The 17,948-nt window shown below is 40.1% G+C and overlaps 1 protein-coding gene across 1 annotated transcript in view; it reads right to left on the bottom strand.

The window, feature by feature from the left end:
- plxna4 (plexin A4) overlaps window positions 1-4,389 on the bottom strand; it is a 231,693-nt gene extending 227,304 nt beyond the window's left edge. The window contains exon 1 of the mRNA XM_030149424.1: window positions 3,912-4,389. The gene's annotated coding sequence lies outside the window, so the exon portion shown is untranslated. The remainder of the gene's footprint in view (window positions 1-3,911) is intronic.
- Window positions 4,390-17,948: the final 13,559 nt, after the last annotated feature.

The following is a 17,948-nucleotide window of genomic DNA, read 5'->3' as shown; positions in this document are numbered from 1 at the left end:
CTTGCCAGCACTGCTATCAGGTATTTATATCACTATGGAGAACCTTCCAAAGCTTTCCCTCTCATATTCATTCACAGTTTCCCCCATCACAGAGAATTTCTGTGGAGCTCATTCTTGTAACAACACAACCCTTAAATTGTAATGAACGTCTTTATTGCCAAGGTTGAAGTGAGAGTTTATCCATTAGTGAGCCATAATATTGACAAGGCTGTGCTCTCTGGGTCCAAACTGTAGCCTTGTAGTCGTAACATTGGCCGACAGACAGGGGGTAGTATGTCAATGTGGGGTGCTTACAGGCCGATAAAGGCTGCTGTTCCAATTCCTATAGGCAGGCAGTGATGGACAGCAGACAGGGAAAGAGTAAGAGAGAGAGAGTCATGACGGGCAGGGAAAAGGGAGAGTGAGTGGTGCCAAGAGCTAAATACAGCTGTTAGGACTTGTTTACTGAGCTGGAATTTGGTAAAAATGACATGAAGGGAGATATAGATGAGATATGGATTATCAAATTGTTCTGGTTTAAATGTTTTGGAAAAACAGACATATGCACAAACATAAAGAGAGGCGAGGTCATCCAGACACAGTACAAGCACTTAAACATTCTGCAATGAGTTGAGCTACTGAGTAAAAGTGAAAAACAAACACACACACACACACACACACATATATATATATATATATATATATATATATATATATATATATATATATATATATATATATATATATACACATATATACATATATATATATATATATATATATATATATATATACACAGTCTAGCCACAAGGCATGATTGCACTCATAAAGATAAGCAGATGAGCTCAAGTAGCCAGCAAAGACAATCTGCCCTGTGGCTGAGCTACTCTCCTTTACTTCATCATCATGGGTTACATGCAGTTACTAATGGACCATATATCAACCAGCAATATCTAATGTTCTGATGTTTTTCAGATGTCCATTAATACTCACAGGAACTTGATGCAAAAACAAGTTTAAATCACAATAAAACTAAGGCAAAATTAAAATTAAATTAAACAAGTAATATGCATATAATTTACAAAATAGTCATAGTGGTAAATCAGATATATCAAGAGCCAGTCCAGTCAAGGGAGTTATCCAAATTAGTGATATACCATGGGTTATAGCCCATAAAGCAGAATAATTTTGTTTTCATACATATTCCTCTTCTTGTTCCTAATCACCTTTGACCAGGTACAAGGATTACATACTGAATCCCAGTAACACTTTATCTATCAACAATACAACACATTGTCACAATCATTTCAAGAGAAGAGGTAAAAATATTTTATTCCAACTTTATAGACAACAGTATATTGTAAAAAAAAAAAATTAGTGTTTCCAGTTATTATTCCCCCACATTAATAAATAAATAAATAAATAACCGTGCTGTTAAAGAACATAATAATAGATGTTATTTGATATTATTAATGTGTATGTTTCAGTCAGTTGTAATAAACAAGTCTGTGTTCTCAAAAATGGAATTTACTCTGCCAGTAAAAATTAAAGAAATAAAAAAAAAAAAATTAAAAAAAAACTTTCATGTCCCCAGTCTTTCAACAGCAGTCTGTGAAGCCACACTGCCCCTATGGTTTATGCAGCCCGACCCCCCAAAGCCACACTTAATTGAGAACACAATCAGAGCTTTTTGTTTAATTGTCTGCAAAAGGATCTCACACTGACTGTTCAGTGAATTTGCAGGGTGCAGTGTCACTGTAACGACACTATCAAGACAACAGCATGGCAGTAGATGTAGTCTTATTGTATATGAAAAAGAATTTGGAGGGGCAACAATGAATTGATGCATTGAGGCTGGAGTGCAGGTGGACAGAGGGAGGGAGGGAGGGACGGGCAGAGGGGCTCCGAGTCCTCAGTGATCCTGCTGTACCAGGGCTCTGCATTTTACATAGGCTGGAGCAGCTGCTTTCAGTGCTTTAGGTGCACTACAGGGTGGGAGTACGAGAAAGGAGGAGAGAGAGTGGTGGAATGGGAGGGAAACGAGGAAGAACAAGTGTAAAACCACATTGGGAGTCAAGACCTACAGCAGATGACATGGCTAAGATAGAGCTGCAGCATGTACCACGGAGCTTTCACTACTGGGTCACACAGTGAAATGAGCAGACGTTCAGCTCAAGTTCCAACAAACTCTTCAAGCACAGATAATACTCTTGTCAGGAAAAGACCCACAGCTAGCGATGTAAGGGGACCAGTATGTGGTGGTGGGGGGGGCACTATTTGTTGATAACACAATCAGAGCAAATACTTCATTTCTAAACAGTGTTGCCCATGACACCACGTTATAAATTCAGTGCTGAGGACAAAATTAGTCATAAAACAGAACAAGTGGCTAGTTCACCAAGTGTCTTGGCTCAGTCCCTGGGGTATGACTCCTCCATCACACAAAAAAACTGTTAAGGGGAAGGAGATCTGTGTGAATGTTGTCTATTCATCTAAAATGCTGCAGTAGCTGCAACTGAGAATAGCTGCGTAAAAATCTAGCCTTCCTCTGAATAACAGTTGAATTTGACCCCAGAAGTGAGCAAATATATGGCATTACACTAACCACCCACTCATCGACTCAAGTCTTTAGGCTGGGCATAATCATAATCTGTATTTTTCAATGCAAACATAATGGAAAGATTGGGTTTCAACAACAAAATTTACTTTGACTTACACCAGCAGGTGACCCCTAGAGAATACCACAGTGATAATGACTTAAAGTCACAATAATCTTCTGACTGCATACCAGAGACGGTTCAGTCCATGTAAAGATAAAGTAGTGTTTTCTGTTTAAGAAATGGGGAGAAATCTGTGACTGAAGTCCTCTCCTTGGCACCAGGTCTGAGAAACATGGGTGAAGTTCAGAGGCTCTGACAGGAGCCCGATCCTGGAGCCACAAAGGACACCGATGCCAGTTAGGGGTCATTTTAGCAGCAGGGTAAGTGCCTTTTCCACGCGTTACAAGACACAGTGGAGGGGACTCTTAAAATGACAAGTGAGCTATTTGTGACTGTGTGAGTTCTATAAATATAGTCACAATGCTTGGCTGCTCTAAGAGGAACAAATACAATAATTCAAACTGATAATCTACAAGAACTAATTGGTATAAACGGATCAAAATCCCTTAAGACGCACAAAACAAAATCAAATCAAATCAAACTTTTAACAATCACGCCGCGTTCTTCATTGTAATTCCTCTATGTTTTTAGGCCTATATTCCTTTAATTTTATGAACTATCATTTCTTCGGCATATCTAAGCATCCTGGCTTCATATGTGGAGCCCCTTATATTTAATTTGATCCATTTCATGCTTTAGAGTCATAAGGGAAGTCCCGATGGGAAGTGTACAAGCCCATAAACACGCATCCATCGCGGTGGGTTCATCCCCGGAGGAATAATGGAAATACGACGCGGAATCCCCGACACATCTTTCAGGTTTTAACCCTGACAGAGTTTAACGCTACAAAACGCGTTTTGCTCTTTTTTTTTTTTTTTTTTTTCTTTTTTGGAAGGGGTGGTGGTGGTGGTGGTGGTGGTGGTGGAGCACTAAGGCTGGCGCCGGATGAAGGGCACGGGCGATGCAGAGCTCAAAACTGAGAAAATCCAGTCAGTGTAAGGTCCCAAGTTGTGTTTTTACATTTTCTGCATCGCTTCCCGGAGCTGTTTTGTTCCGATCCAAATGGACAGGTTCGGATTGAAACCCGCCCGACCGCCGGAGTGCGCAGAGCGGGCATGGCGCAGCGAGAACAGGTGCAACACGCCTCCCGTCACCTGGATGGTGCAGTGGCAGCCTCACGCCCCAAAAAGCCTCTTACTGTAACGGCACCTAAACAGCCTAAACACAGTCCTGACAGTGGGTGCAAAGGCTGCGAAAAGTCTGTTTCCTTACCTGTAATCTATGCAGATAGTAGTTCACAGCCACAGCCGCAGCCGCATCGACACTGCGGATAAGAGGCACGTCCAGAACAGTCCCCAACTCCTTTTACTCCCCCCCCACCCCAAAAAATGAGAGCTGCTTCTAAATAAATGTTATATCCGGATAAAACGGCTAGTCCACTTTAAATCCCCGGCAGAAGTGTAGTAAGAAGGCGGTTCCTGCGAGGGAAGAAGAAGCAGCGGCAGACTTCCAGCAGCATCCCCGATCAGCAGGACCTCACCACGCCGCTCACAGCGCACTGACACCCGGGAGCTGCACCTCCCATTCCCCGGCGAGGACGCACTTGGTATGCCGTTGGAAAAGCCGCTGCGCCGTATGGGATACCGCAGGAGGCTGTGTGCGTGTGTGCGCGTGTACAGATACGTGTGCGTGTGTGCGTGTATGTGTGTGTGTGCAAAGAGCGTGTGTGTATAGATCTGACTCAGTGCGGTGCTCCTGCTCGACTGAGGTGTTGAGGCTGCTGCAGCGGAGTGCGAAAGGAAGAGGGAGTGCGGAGGGGGAGAGAGAGAGGGAGAGAGACGTTCACTGCCCTGGAGTTTGCAGCTTCGCGGCGGATTTGGAGGCTCGGCGTGGACTGAGTGGATGGCGCTCTGCCCGCTGCAAAAGGCGACTGTTTTCACCAGGGATCTCCACGCGATCGCAGTAACGCGGGCCCTATTGGCTCCAGAGGGGGGCTGCGTCTGGGATGGGCTGTGTTTTTAAGTCCCCTGTAAGTGCCCTCAGCGAGCAGGAATAAGAACCAGCCCCCAAAATGCAAAACCTATGTCCACTTTATTGAACCATTTATCACCAGTATCACCTCTGATCTGATGTAGACTATCTCCAGTTTATATGGGCATAGTTTCCATAACCTCCCAGAGCCGGGTCATGGTTGGTTTTGGCACAAATGTTCAACTAAAAACTGATTCTAAAAGAATCATATTCATTGTTTGATATTTATCTTTCACGAGAAACAACAGAATATGACAGAGGATATGAATCCATGTGAGGTGATAGATGCTCATGTAGAGGTGTAGCCCATGCGTCCCGCAGGCAGACAGGTTTATGTAATGCCTTCACCCCGTTGAGAATGGGATTTGGCAATGCCAAAGGGGAATTTACACAAATACACTACAATACCAGGGTGAAATGATCAGATCATCGGATTAGAATATCTAATCGGGGGATCATTTAAAGATAGAGATTAGGCAACACAGAGACATAATTACGACACTTGCATGGTTATAGGGAATTAGAAATCTGCATTTTTGTTCTTTGATGATCATTAAACATCCCTCAGAAGTGAATCCCCCTCCCATATATTACATGCAATTAATATTCTAAAAGCCTAATTATGTAATCATGCATTTAACAAAGAAGCGATGCGGAGGTGAAGGAGTGGTGTTTATGTGTGTGCGTGTGTGCGCGCGCGCGCGCGCGCGTATAACAACTCACTATTAAGCCTCCTGCTTTTAAGTGAATAAAAAGATTATTCAAAGCAGATTTATCTCTAGACTAAAAATATTGTGCACAATATTGACTTGTTGTCCCCCTGCTTCCAAAAGGAGCTGCAGTGGTCTACTTTAACTAAACACTGCCTGGTGACAATAAAGCAATGGGCTGTGAACAGAAGAAGACCTCAGTAAAAATAAAGAACTCCTGTTAACAATAACCTCCGTTCACTGGAGTAAGATCATGAGTCCCTTTAACGTTGAACCTATATCCTGGAGACTCTGCCGTTCTGTGGTGGGGGTCTCCTGGGTAGGGGTGCACGTCGCAGTCTCCTCTCCCGGACTCCATCCCTCCCTCCTGCCTGTTGTCAGTGGCAGAGCGGCCCCTCTCTTTGAAACACTGCATCAGAGCCCCACCTACAGGCCACACAAACTTCACAGCCACCGACACTGGCGGATAAACAACCAATGGAAGGACTCAATGAGCAGAGTTTATGCTCCACTTTGCAGTAGTTTTTAAGGAGGTTTTAGGTGTAGTGCACAGTGGCACAGTTTCTAAGTTTACATTTAAGAAGGGTTAAAAACATCACATTAAAATAAAGTCAAATGTCTTAAAGCCTGAGGACTAAAATGAAATTCTTCCATATCCTAATGCAAAAATACAATAGAAAGATGTAGTTCAGGACAACAGAAAAAAGAAAAGGCCATTTTAGCAACAGCCTTCATACTCATATTGTTCTCAGTGCTTGAAGCAGAAGAGGGCGAACAAAAGAAGAAGAAGAAATGGCATTTTTTTCACTTTATTATTTTGTACCAAAATACACACATGCAGACAGGACTAATACACATCACAGATATTCTACAATATTCAACATGCACTTCATGTGTAGAGAGGTGTCAGGGTGAGCAGGCCGCTGCACTGGAGCAGTTGGAGGTTCAGTGCCTTGCTCAAGGGCATGTTGGCAGTGCCCTGACATTGAACTGGCACCTCTCCGGCAACCAGTCCACATGCACTAACTTGTCCAGGATGCAACCCTCTGGTTCTCAAAGTTTTTACCAAATGAGCCACTGCTGTTGGAAGTTGATGCAACTATTATAGATTAAGTACATAACACATTGATACAAACAGGGATGCTATGTAACATCTGAGCACATAAACACATAAAACCTACCTCAGATATTTCCCATAGCAGTTCAAACAAGAAGTACATCGTAGTGTCAAAATGCATGCTTTAAAATTGAGTTAAGGTATTATGGCAAAGTAAACAGCATGAAGTTTTTAGGAAACTCCAGAGTGAAGGCCTAATAATTAACACCACTGGTCACCTGACTGGACTCCCCACAGTGAAATTTCTTCTGCTGCAGAACTCATAACTCTAAAATGAACACAAAATGTTGTATATTGCAAGTTGACAAAGTATATTACATCAACTTGGCTGATAAGAACAGATTATTGTGAACACACTCCCAATTTTCATCAATCCAACTTTCATTTAATTTTCTTTTAAAAAAAAATCTCTCCACATTTGACTGCTGCATATTCCACTAATGCTGGTTACTATACACTGGTTTCCCAAAAAATCAGATAAACTGTAAACTAGTAGCCCCATCAAACCATTCATTCTGGCTTTAGCAAAGGCTGAGCAGCCAAAACAGGATTAGTTTATTTAGAAGGTCCCAGAGGTGGGCAGGCTTTTAAAGGTTTTAAGGCATTCACCTTTTAGACAGGGGGCACTTAGTGGCTAAGAAGAATGGTCAAGATGGATAAAAGACAAGGTTTTTTGGAACCAGAAGTCCAATGTCACCTCTTTGGAGGAGTCACCCCTTGTAAATCAATTCACCCAATAAATCATCTTATGTCTTGTGTTTGGGGGTGGTCGCTATTTGCTCAAATCCCTTTGACAGACCATTGATTTTAGTAGGTGTCAGATCTGTGTTCATTTATTATACTTTGGTCCATGTCACAGACTGACAGTATCTCTTGGAGTCATTATAAGAAAGAAAATGCAATCCAATCAACCAAACTATTGACTTAATTTAATTATTCAAGACAAACACAGAGTTAAATCAACAGTCTGTGAGTCTCGATATCACATAGTCTTCATAATACAGCAAATCAATAGTCCTGAGATCTACAGTGACAATAGTCATTTCATGAAGGGTCACAATCACATGACCTCATGAAATTAATGTTGAGGTTACAGGGTCATGTGTACATGAAGGAAGGTAGGATGTGACGATAATGGCACTGTGTAATTATGTTCACTCCTATCTGTGGGTCGCATGAGCAGAAATTAAATCCATCAGAGAAAATGCTGGTTTGTCTTGATCGTTTGAGCAGATAACTGTTTTTTATGCATATTTCATTTGAGAACGTAAACACGAAAATGTATGCGTGACAAGTATGGCATTAAAGATAAATTATGTGTGGTTTTAATATCTCTGATCTTAACTCGTGCTCTTGCATTAAAAGGAAAAACAAATATTAAACACTGGACAAATTCATTAGTTACTCAGAAATGATTGTCTGCTTTTATGTTTTCTGTGGTAATATGTTTTCAAAATTATTTTTTAACCTTTATCTGCCTCTAGTTCTTTACAAATGAATTAGACAGTAGTTGATACAAGCATGTTTTACTACTGGATGCACAACCTAGACTTACTAACCAAACACATAATTTTGATTCATAATTCTGTAATTTTATGTCTGACTTTATCAAAAAAGTGAAATGTCTAGTTGAACTTTGACCTATGTTTTGATGCTAAATAATTTACAAAAATCACAATCTTGTCAGCTATCATAGAGTAAGATATTTGTGTTTTATGTGTGATGATATACAGCACTGTGCAAAAGTCTTAGGCCACCTCTAAATGAGCTACTATATTTATTTTTCATTGTTTTTTCCTCACATACAACAAGAAAATGCTGGGAATATATCCACAGCCTTAAAAGGCATACAGAAAGGTTCTAAAGGTTAATATCAGAATGTAGTGTGACCCCTGTCCCCATGAGAAGAAGCAGCACAAATGGTTAAATTAAATGTTGGATGAAATCTGGTGTATAACATCAGAAAATTAATGTAATAAATCTTATATTGTCTGAACAAAAGGGTTAAAGACATGTTAAGTACAAAGGGACGTCACATTAAATACAACCACTCTGTTCATACTTCACATATATACAACAGAGACTGAGAAATACATACATGTGGTCATTAGAACTTTACTGATCCAATAAACTTAACATCATGACATACACTAACAATAGCTGTTGGATTATTGTTAAATGTGTTAAAATTTGGATAGAATTTCAACGTTTGTGCTGACCCACTCCTGCTTTGTCAGTGCATACCTCAGAAAGGACAGAGGAGGAGAGGAGGATGCAGCTCGGTGCTTGGCTCTTTATTAAAATGCACTGACCAATCTGACTTCCCCATTTGTCTTGCAAATGAGATGATGACTTATGGAGACAACATGAATAGCTTTGATGAAGCCTCCTTTTTAATGCAGTCAAGTGGGTTGGAGGGAGGTACGTGTGTTTCTGTGTCTGTGTGGATCCTGTTGCCAGCTGGCACACTGTTATTTCAGCGGTTCTCCTCATTTTGTTCAAAACTGTTTGTGTGTGTGTGTGTGTGTGTGTGTGCGTGTGTGTGTGTGTGTGCATGTAAGCCTGTATTGTGTCCTCGTGTCCTTTTAAATTAACACAGCAAACCCTTTAAACACAGCTGTACACGGTTTATCTTTAGCCCTTGGGGATACCGAGATCACCCCTCAGTGGTGCACTCTTCCCCGAGGTCTTCCCCTTTCCCCTGCAACTCCTAACACACACACACACACACACACACACACACACTGTATCACTCACATAATAGACATTCATCACACATCTGTTACAGTATCCCTCAATGCAGCAGGCTGCTAAATCACGCATACAAAGTGTATATATATCCGCTTTATGGTCAATTTACAAGTCATTTCTATCCCAGGGATGATAATATTTATGAGCTGCCAATGGTGATGCTGGATTTAGTGTGTCCATCTTCATAAAAGTGTCTGCCCATTCCCTACTCTCTGAAAGGAATACTTCTTGCTGGCTTAAATCAAACTGAAACGCTGGAAATGTCAGCCTCGTCCATGATATCTCATTTTCATGAAAAATCTATTAGCATGTCTCTTTGCTAATGAAGTTTTATGTGCTGTATGGACACAGTGAATGACACTCTGATATCCTATTGATTTGGATTGTAAATAGGTTTTCAATTTTCTGTCTGTATTGTGAGTTTCTGGATCGCAAATTATATTGAAGCTGACATTTCCGTATATTTTTGACTGTTTGTATGTGAAAGCATGGACGGGTGAGTGGGGGTGGATGGATGGGCGCACTGAATATGTCACTCAGTCATATAATTAGTTAGTTTGCATATTGATGATCTACCACTTTGTCTGTATGTGTAATTTGTGCACTTGTGTGTTTCATTATTTGTTCCGTCATGTCATATGTGTTTATTCATTCATGCATCATCTCCGTCTAGCCTCCCTGTCAGGCTAGCAGCTGTCTGTCTGTCTGTCCATGTAGCTGTGTGTATGTCTGCACACACCCGAAGACCAGGTGAGTCACTGTTTTGCCAGATTTTTCTCCTGAGATCCAACCTCATGTCCATAGAGATCCAGATTGAGCAGCCTCCACCCCCTTTCCATCCCTGCAGAATTAAAAGCTTCCGTTGGGATATGCACTGCAGATGGTCAGGGGGTTGGAGACTGGGGTCTGGTGCAGGAGGACCACACTGTTCCTCTGTCATCATCCCTCTCTACTTTATATTTTAAAAGTATTATTGAATATATTTATTTTTCCTGTTAAAGGTTGTACAAAGGCTGCAGCTGAGCAACAGCTGATGTGCAGGTATGTCCAGCGGCCAGTAATCACGTGAAATGTGGTGGAAGAAGCCAAGAATATGAAAAATTATCCAAATTGCACAAAAATGGTGAAATCAATATTTAATAAGCCTAGCAAATAGTCAGATGGCTCAACTGCGCCAACTGTTTCACTGCAGATTCAGCATCTTCACATGGCTGAACAGCTGTTGATTAAAGATAACTCAAGCCAAACCACAAAAAACTACAGGCAGCAGACTTTAAATTGTGATTCAGTGTTAGTTAACAGTACACTGGTGGTTTAATATGTCCAGGTTACAACTCCCCTATGCCACCAACAACATGACAATGACTAACTTACATATAACAGTACTATGCAGCTCCATTACAGTTACTAATCCAACCCTTTATGGCGTTGCTTTTCTGTAAAAGCTTATATACAAAATATAAAATTCATTCTATTGCTTTACATCTTTCTACTGTGTTGGAACGATGTCTTTTGGCAGATTTCCGGACAACGCTGGCAAGCAAAGCTATTGGGCCAAATTTTTGTGTAACACATCAAGAGTAGGATGATGTACCAGGAGCCGTCTCTGCGTCTAAACAGGCTCCGTGCATTTGGCAGTGAGAGCTCAAATTTTGAGCGTTGTTTTTGATTGGTTTTCTTGTCTGAATTTGCGCCGCATGTCGCATGCCAATTGCTTGAAGCAACCCGAGTCTGCCATGTCTGGCTGCTGCTAGAGCAGTTTATTGTTTGTGATCTGCATCTACTTTGGTTTTGGTCACTGTAATTTAAAATAAATAACATTCTTGTCTTAATTCTAGTTTACTTTGCATAAAAGTGTGATAGTAAGCGAGTAGTGCTACTTTGGTGACATAACTACAATAGTGACATTACTTTATTTTATATGACGGTGTATTAGGGCCACATGAGAAAATAAAAGCGCTTGTCACTATGAGAATAAAGTTGTAATATTTTGAGAGTAAAGTTATAATATAATAGAATAAAATCGTAGTTTAAAAAACCCTCATTATTTAACGAGAATAAAGTCATACTTTTATGAGATTGAAATTGTAATATTTTGAAAATTCGACAAGGTTTCCAGATTTACAGCAAACACAACAAGCGAAGCAGCAACATTCACTTCTGTTGGACTCCAAAACTCAGAATAGAATCCTCACAGTTTCTTGAGAAACAACAAACCCTTTAGCTCTCTGGTGTAACCACTGACAGTCCTGCAGTTGACCAGTTCAGTTCTTACAACAAAACAATGTTAAACGTGTGCAAACTTGCTTCAAAGTCCTTAGACTAATGATAATGTGTTGATGGGGGGGATAGACTCAGTATTTGGCCTTTGTGCATAAACCCCAATGAAAGTCTAACTTCACAAAATGTTCCATGTTCTCCATTATTCGATGAGTGGGTACGACTCTATTCTCATTATATTATGACTTTATTCTTGAGATATTACGACTTTATTCTCATAGTGACAAGCGTTTTTATTTTCTTATGTGGCCCTAATATGCTGTGTATTACATTTCGTAAGTAATCTTCCCAACAATGATGGTGTTTCCAGTTTGTTGTCATTCATGGGGCAACCAAACCAGACTGTCTGCAGTATGAGAGCACTTACATTTCACTCTTACACAAGGTTTTGGGAAGTCATCGCTGTGGTCTGTGGGTATAATCTCATGACGGTATGGTTCACTCAACCAGAAGCTTTCAGCACAACATCTACTGGCACCATTCCACATTATACACCATCACTATTCTTCTTCCCATTTCCCTCTTGGAATGATTCCATTGACCAAATTTATGTGTGTGTTTATAGACTCTTTCCATAATAGCTTTGTTTTCGACGCCCATGTCCTCACATTTTCCTTGTTTTCTGTCCTGGTAATCTTGGCTAAAAGGAATTAGTGTTTCATGAGATGTTTTTTTGCAAGTAATTTGCTTCATTGGGTCTTGCAGCCTGCAGTAAAACTGTCATTCCAAAGAAAATATACAGCACCAACAAATGTCTCCACGGACCATATAGAAGATATACAAACTTGTTCCAATTTTAGCCAGGTGGTTATTTCAGAGTCCTCAAAAGATATTCACTCAAAAAACTGAAAAACCTTAAGCTATGCCCCAGAGTCTACACATGTATTCTGCACTGAGTCGCTGCATGATAAGCAATGGTTATAAGATGAGGAGGGTGGAATAGGAAGAGAAAACATTAAATTACCCACAAATGTTATTTTCACTGTTAATTAATTGAACACAGCGGCACACATTTACATTTTAAATTGATCATTGTCTTTCAAGTCTGACTGAAGAGCTGTAAATGGTATAATTATGCACGCACAAATCTATGTCATAAATATACAATGTCTTTGGTCTTTGCCAGAAAGTACTGCATTGTATGTATTACCATAAGTTACTATAATGACAATATCATATCCATTTTTGCACGGAGGTTTTGTCAGAATGCCGCTGCACTTCATGAGGAAGTAACTGTGAAGGTTCTGGCAAGTAGACAAAAATCTACAGCGCTGCAATATTAGTCAATATTCTGCACCAAGCTATAAGGAAGACAAGACAGAAAATCATATTGCTATAATCCGACAGCACAGAATAACAAGTAGTCAGACATACTGTGGACCAGACAAAACACATTATTCCTCTTTGATTTACAAAAGCTGAGTGAGGACGCACATTGAAATGAACCAAAATATCACAACCGGGCTTGTCGGGCATATTATTGTGAAATATTCAATGGATACAGCTTTTGTTGTTTACATGTGCAGTCACAGTCATTGAAGAAATCCCTTTTATTGCGTTGGTCCTGGATCTACCCTGCCTTTGATAATCCTCCACTGAATCTTTTGTACAGTAGTTGTAGTTATAGTAATACTTCATAATCCCTCCCTAGAATACCTGTGATGTTGCTGTGATCAAAAAAATAGCTTAAACTGCCGAGCACACCAACTGCATAGAAGGCATATACTGTATATACACAAGGCTCTGTGTCTATATTAAGGTCAGGGCAAAATATTATGATCATTTCCCAGTGGCGCAGCAAAGGAACAAACTGTTCAGCACAGCAGTGTAAGCCTTTGGTGAATTGAGTTGAATCAAATAAGTATATTGTAACATAAGAGCGGAGTTTTTCCAGCAATACAAACCCATTCTTTCTCACTTCCAGGGGTTTAAATGAAACCATAACTTGAATAGATTTTTGCAATTTTACTAGGCACTGTGGAGGTGCAGTATTACTGTGTGCAACTGATATTTCATTGCACAACAGGGCTCAGAAAATACTGTCATTACAGCATAAACAATCATGCACAGACATCTGGTGTTAAATACAGTTTAGTTATGGAAATCTGTGAATACCGGCATCATATTTCTTGTAATGACTATGTTTGCATCCACACTAATATTTGAATTTTATCCTAATTCTGAAAAGGACAATATTCTCAATAAGCTGTTTATATGGACAAAGAAATGAATATTTGTGTTTAGCTGTTTTGCAGAAAAACAGCTCTTTGATATCTGCGTATATCCATAAACCTGTTGATTTCCTCAGGCATAACGTTTAACAGTAGGTGTGTTTCTTCTCCTTTACTCTAGACCATACATCTCCCACAGAGAATCTTTGTCTTCACTCCAGCTGACTGCAAAGAGCAGGGCGTGTGTCGCAACCTGCAGGAAAATGTGCATATTAAATTCATTCCCAAATGTGTGCATGTATTTCCAAAAATACTGGCACATCCCACATATTAGTAATCAAATTCTCCATTTGGAGGTAATTCACAATATCAGGACACCTGTCAAATTTGGAAAAATAGTGGAGTATTAGTGTGCATGTTAATGTGTTCAGCAACACACCTGCACAGACAAGAACCACCATATACATGGATGCTTTATGTGTTCAGATTCCTAGAAATTCCTGCAGTACAAGCAGAGCAATCTCATATTGTATTAATGGTACAAGTACCTGCTGCAATGCAGGCTTGAAGCAGGAGGGACAATCTCATGTATGTCATTTACATACTGTGTGTGTGTGTGTCTTATTTGTTCTGGAAAACACTCATGAGGATTTCTGCTTAATTTACAGTTTTATTTGATGCGGGAAAAAAAACCCGCAGAGAACTCTGGTATGAGGGGCGACCTCATATCAATGTCACATCAGGCAAATGTTGACGGCGAACAATTATAGAAAACACAGGTTGAAAACAATGCGCACATAAAGACGCAAATATACACAAACATACAAAAGAAGCAGCGAATGAAGGAGAAGACTTAAACAAACTGACAAGCAGAAGATTAATCCATCTCTCCCAGCCAGTCACTCCCACTCCCTCCCTCCTCCCGTTTTTTCCTTCTAGCCTCATTGTTTTCAATAAAGTGTCAAGACTGGCCATTTTATAATCACATTTGTGACTTGGGATCTGGGATTCAGATGCAATCAATGTCTATTAGAATCACAGGGTTATTGATTGAAAGAGGAGAGATGGTGTGAGCGATCTCCCATTTTCATTCTCACTCCAATTCCTCACACATACTGTGCACATATTTACATCCTGGCAAAGCTGAGATCTATAAACTCCTGTCTGCAGGTTACTGATACTTTACTGGCAGTATCTGGGGTATCATTACAATTGATGAAAAGAAAGAGATATATACAGATGTGTGTGTGTGTGTGTATATATATATATATATATATATATATATATATATATATATATATATATATATATATATATATATATATATATATATATATATATATGTATGTATATGTATATATGCAAATGGAAATAAAACAGTGCCTAATTAGAGACTGTGACACTTGGTGTGTGTACATGTATTTGCGTACAGGAGCAGCTGTCAGTCTGGTTCTGTGCAGCATTTTTACAAGGTGACATTTAGGAGATGGTTACACACACTGAGGATGTGGCTCCTGTAACTGCTGTTTATCACCTGCTTTTGGAAACGTCACCCAGCCTTACAACAGCTATATATCAAAATATTGCATGCTTTTGTATATGTGTGTAGAAGAAAGAAAGAGAAGGAAACAGGCATTTATTCTATCATAGTCTGTGTTTTCTTTCTCTCTTTCCAAAGCTATTGATATTTGTTTGAGTAATTGTGATATATCGGTCTATTATACACATATAATTTGATGGACGAATGATGATGGTTTACCATTTCTTCACACATCTCTGCTATCAAAGCAGATCAAATGTCAGATTAGAGTCCAGAGCAGAACAGCAGGTATGGAAGCAGTACATTGTATGCATTTCAGCCTGATAAAATGAAGACATTTTGGAAAGTAAAGATATTTAGATGCGTTCTCATCTCTTCAGTGGGCTTTGGAGTTGGAATGAATGTGAGGGTGAGGATTGGTTAATAGTAAAAATTGGGTTTAAGTATGTTTTGGGAGGGAAAAGGTTAAGGTAAGTGCGAGGTTAGGCTAGGGAATGTATTGTGTGAATGTGGCTCCTCACAAGAGTAGAAGTGCAGAAATGTGTGTATGTGTGCTTCTGTGTGAGTGTGTGTTAACCAGTCTCAAGTCCCAGGACAACTCATTAAGTGTGTAGTCCTTCCGTAGAAGAATAAGGCGAGCGGGACACAGTGCTGCAGACTGCACTCAGCATGCCAGTCACAAACTGGAACTTGTGTGTATGTGTGTGTATGTATGTGTATGTGTGTGTGTGTGTGTGTGTGTGTGTATGTGTGTGCGTATGATATACACAAACACGTCACAGTTTGAAAAACATGGACTCATACTCTCCCAGTACATAGTCACACTGACCAACAGCAACACTCACACAAAACTTACAAAGGCTGACATGGATTTATGTTCCCCGCTGCTCAAGTAGACAAGCCTTGGGAAAAGGCACAAATTCAACCAAAGAATAGGAACACCCATTGTTCAGACTGACACTGGCACACACAAACTATCTCACACAACACACACAGATAAGAACACACACTCTTAACAGGAAATGGCTTATTGACTGCACAGTGTTTAATGCAGACTTGTGTGTGTGTGTGATAGAGAGACGGGGAGGGGGCTGTTGATTTAGTCACTGCATGCTACTGTGCACTGACTTCTTGATGGAATAACAAAGTCTAGGGTTTTATTGACATATGCATGCACGTAAAAACACACACACACACACACACACACACACACGGTCTCTCTGTATACTTGGACTGATAAATGCTGATGGACAGAGAAATCTGCAGAGTACATTCACTCTGATCATCGATAAGCATCCATTGGATTTGTGTTATTTCAATGGAAATGAAGCGTGGGATTAAATTTGGTTATTGTCTTGGGGTGAAATGTGTGTATTTGCCTGAAATGGAATTTGTGGAAGTGATTTGTGAGACGATTGGGGATAGTGAGGTTTTAATGAATACTTGTTTGATTTGGGAATTGGAATCAGCAAGGTTTTTTCTTCATGCTGATTTGCCGTGTTCGGCAATAAAGTAAATACCATATATGCATACTGGTGTGTTATTCTTTTCCTCTCTTCTTTCTCCCCCCTCTGATTTTGTCCTTTCTCTTTTATGTTGCATCATTTTCTGTTGTCTATGTTTCCTTTTTTTTTTTTTTTTATTGAATATTTTTCAAAGCCAGGAAAATAAGATCCAAACCTAGACACACTGAATAAAAGAGAGGGTAAATGAAGCAAAAATGACATGAATCTTTGGCGCAGTCCTCTTTTTCCACCAACCTCACAAGTCTCTCTCTCTCTTTCTTTCAGTCGATGACTGAAAAGCGTGGAAAAAAACAGAGGCAAAGAGAAAAAATGCTGTGTTCCTCCATCTTTACTCAGCCTCCTGACAACTCCACAGCGATCAATAATCAATCCCTAATCTCTCTCATCTCTCTCACCTTCTTTCTCTCTCTCTCTCTCTTACTCTATCCTTTCTTTCCTTTCAAGCTGTTCCCTGTCACCAGCAAAGATATTTAACCTGTTCTGAGGACATTGCAGATCCTACGTGGCTGCAGAGATCATACATGGCTGGAGAGGTTTAGTGAGTCGGAAACTCCTCAGTGTGACAAGCTCCAGCTACACCCAGAAACAGTCGTACATATCCAATATATGAGGATCTTTAGGGTCTGATGCTCAAATACAGAAGCAATTAATCCCCTGTGCCCTTCTTTAACCCTTATATTCCCTGAGCAGGTGGCCGTTGCATCTAGAATTCTGAATCTTGCTCAAACCGACACGTGGTTGTAGGTAGAGTGAAAATGAAAGAAAAATGGGAGCCATTAGAAGACGAACAGAGGATGCCAGACACCTAGAAATATTTAATTCTGCTTTGGCAACCATTTAGACCTGTGCTGGCCAGGGATCAAACCTCCTCTCTTTTCTCTGTTGCTACCATATTTCTCTCCCACCTCTTTTTCCTCAATATCCATAAGTACTAAAAGTGTTATAAAAGGCAGGAAACGATGTCAAACAAAGATGACAAAGACTGGAGGTAAAATTTTTAAATTCTCATTTTTGTTCATTTATGGCTTATTTCCAGCACTGACAACATTAAATAACAATGGTGACTCTGTCTGAGGAAGCCACCTGTTGTTCTGGCATGCCGGCATTTCTGTGTATCTGTCTGTATTTACGTGTATATCTGCGGCTGCTGTGGATGTTACAGATGAAGAGTTGTTTCACTCAA

Source organism: Sphaeramia orbicularis, chromosome 12 (genome assembly GCF_902148855.1).
Source record: "Sphaeramia orbicularis chromosome 12, fSphaOr1.1, whole genome shotgun sequence".
In the NCBI taxonomy this organism is placed as follows: Eukaryota; Metazoa; Chordata; class Actinopteri; order Kurtiformes; family Apogonidae; genus Sphaeramia; species Sphaeramia orbicularis.
This window is presented reverse-complemented; position numbering and strand designations above follow the sequence as displayed.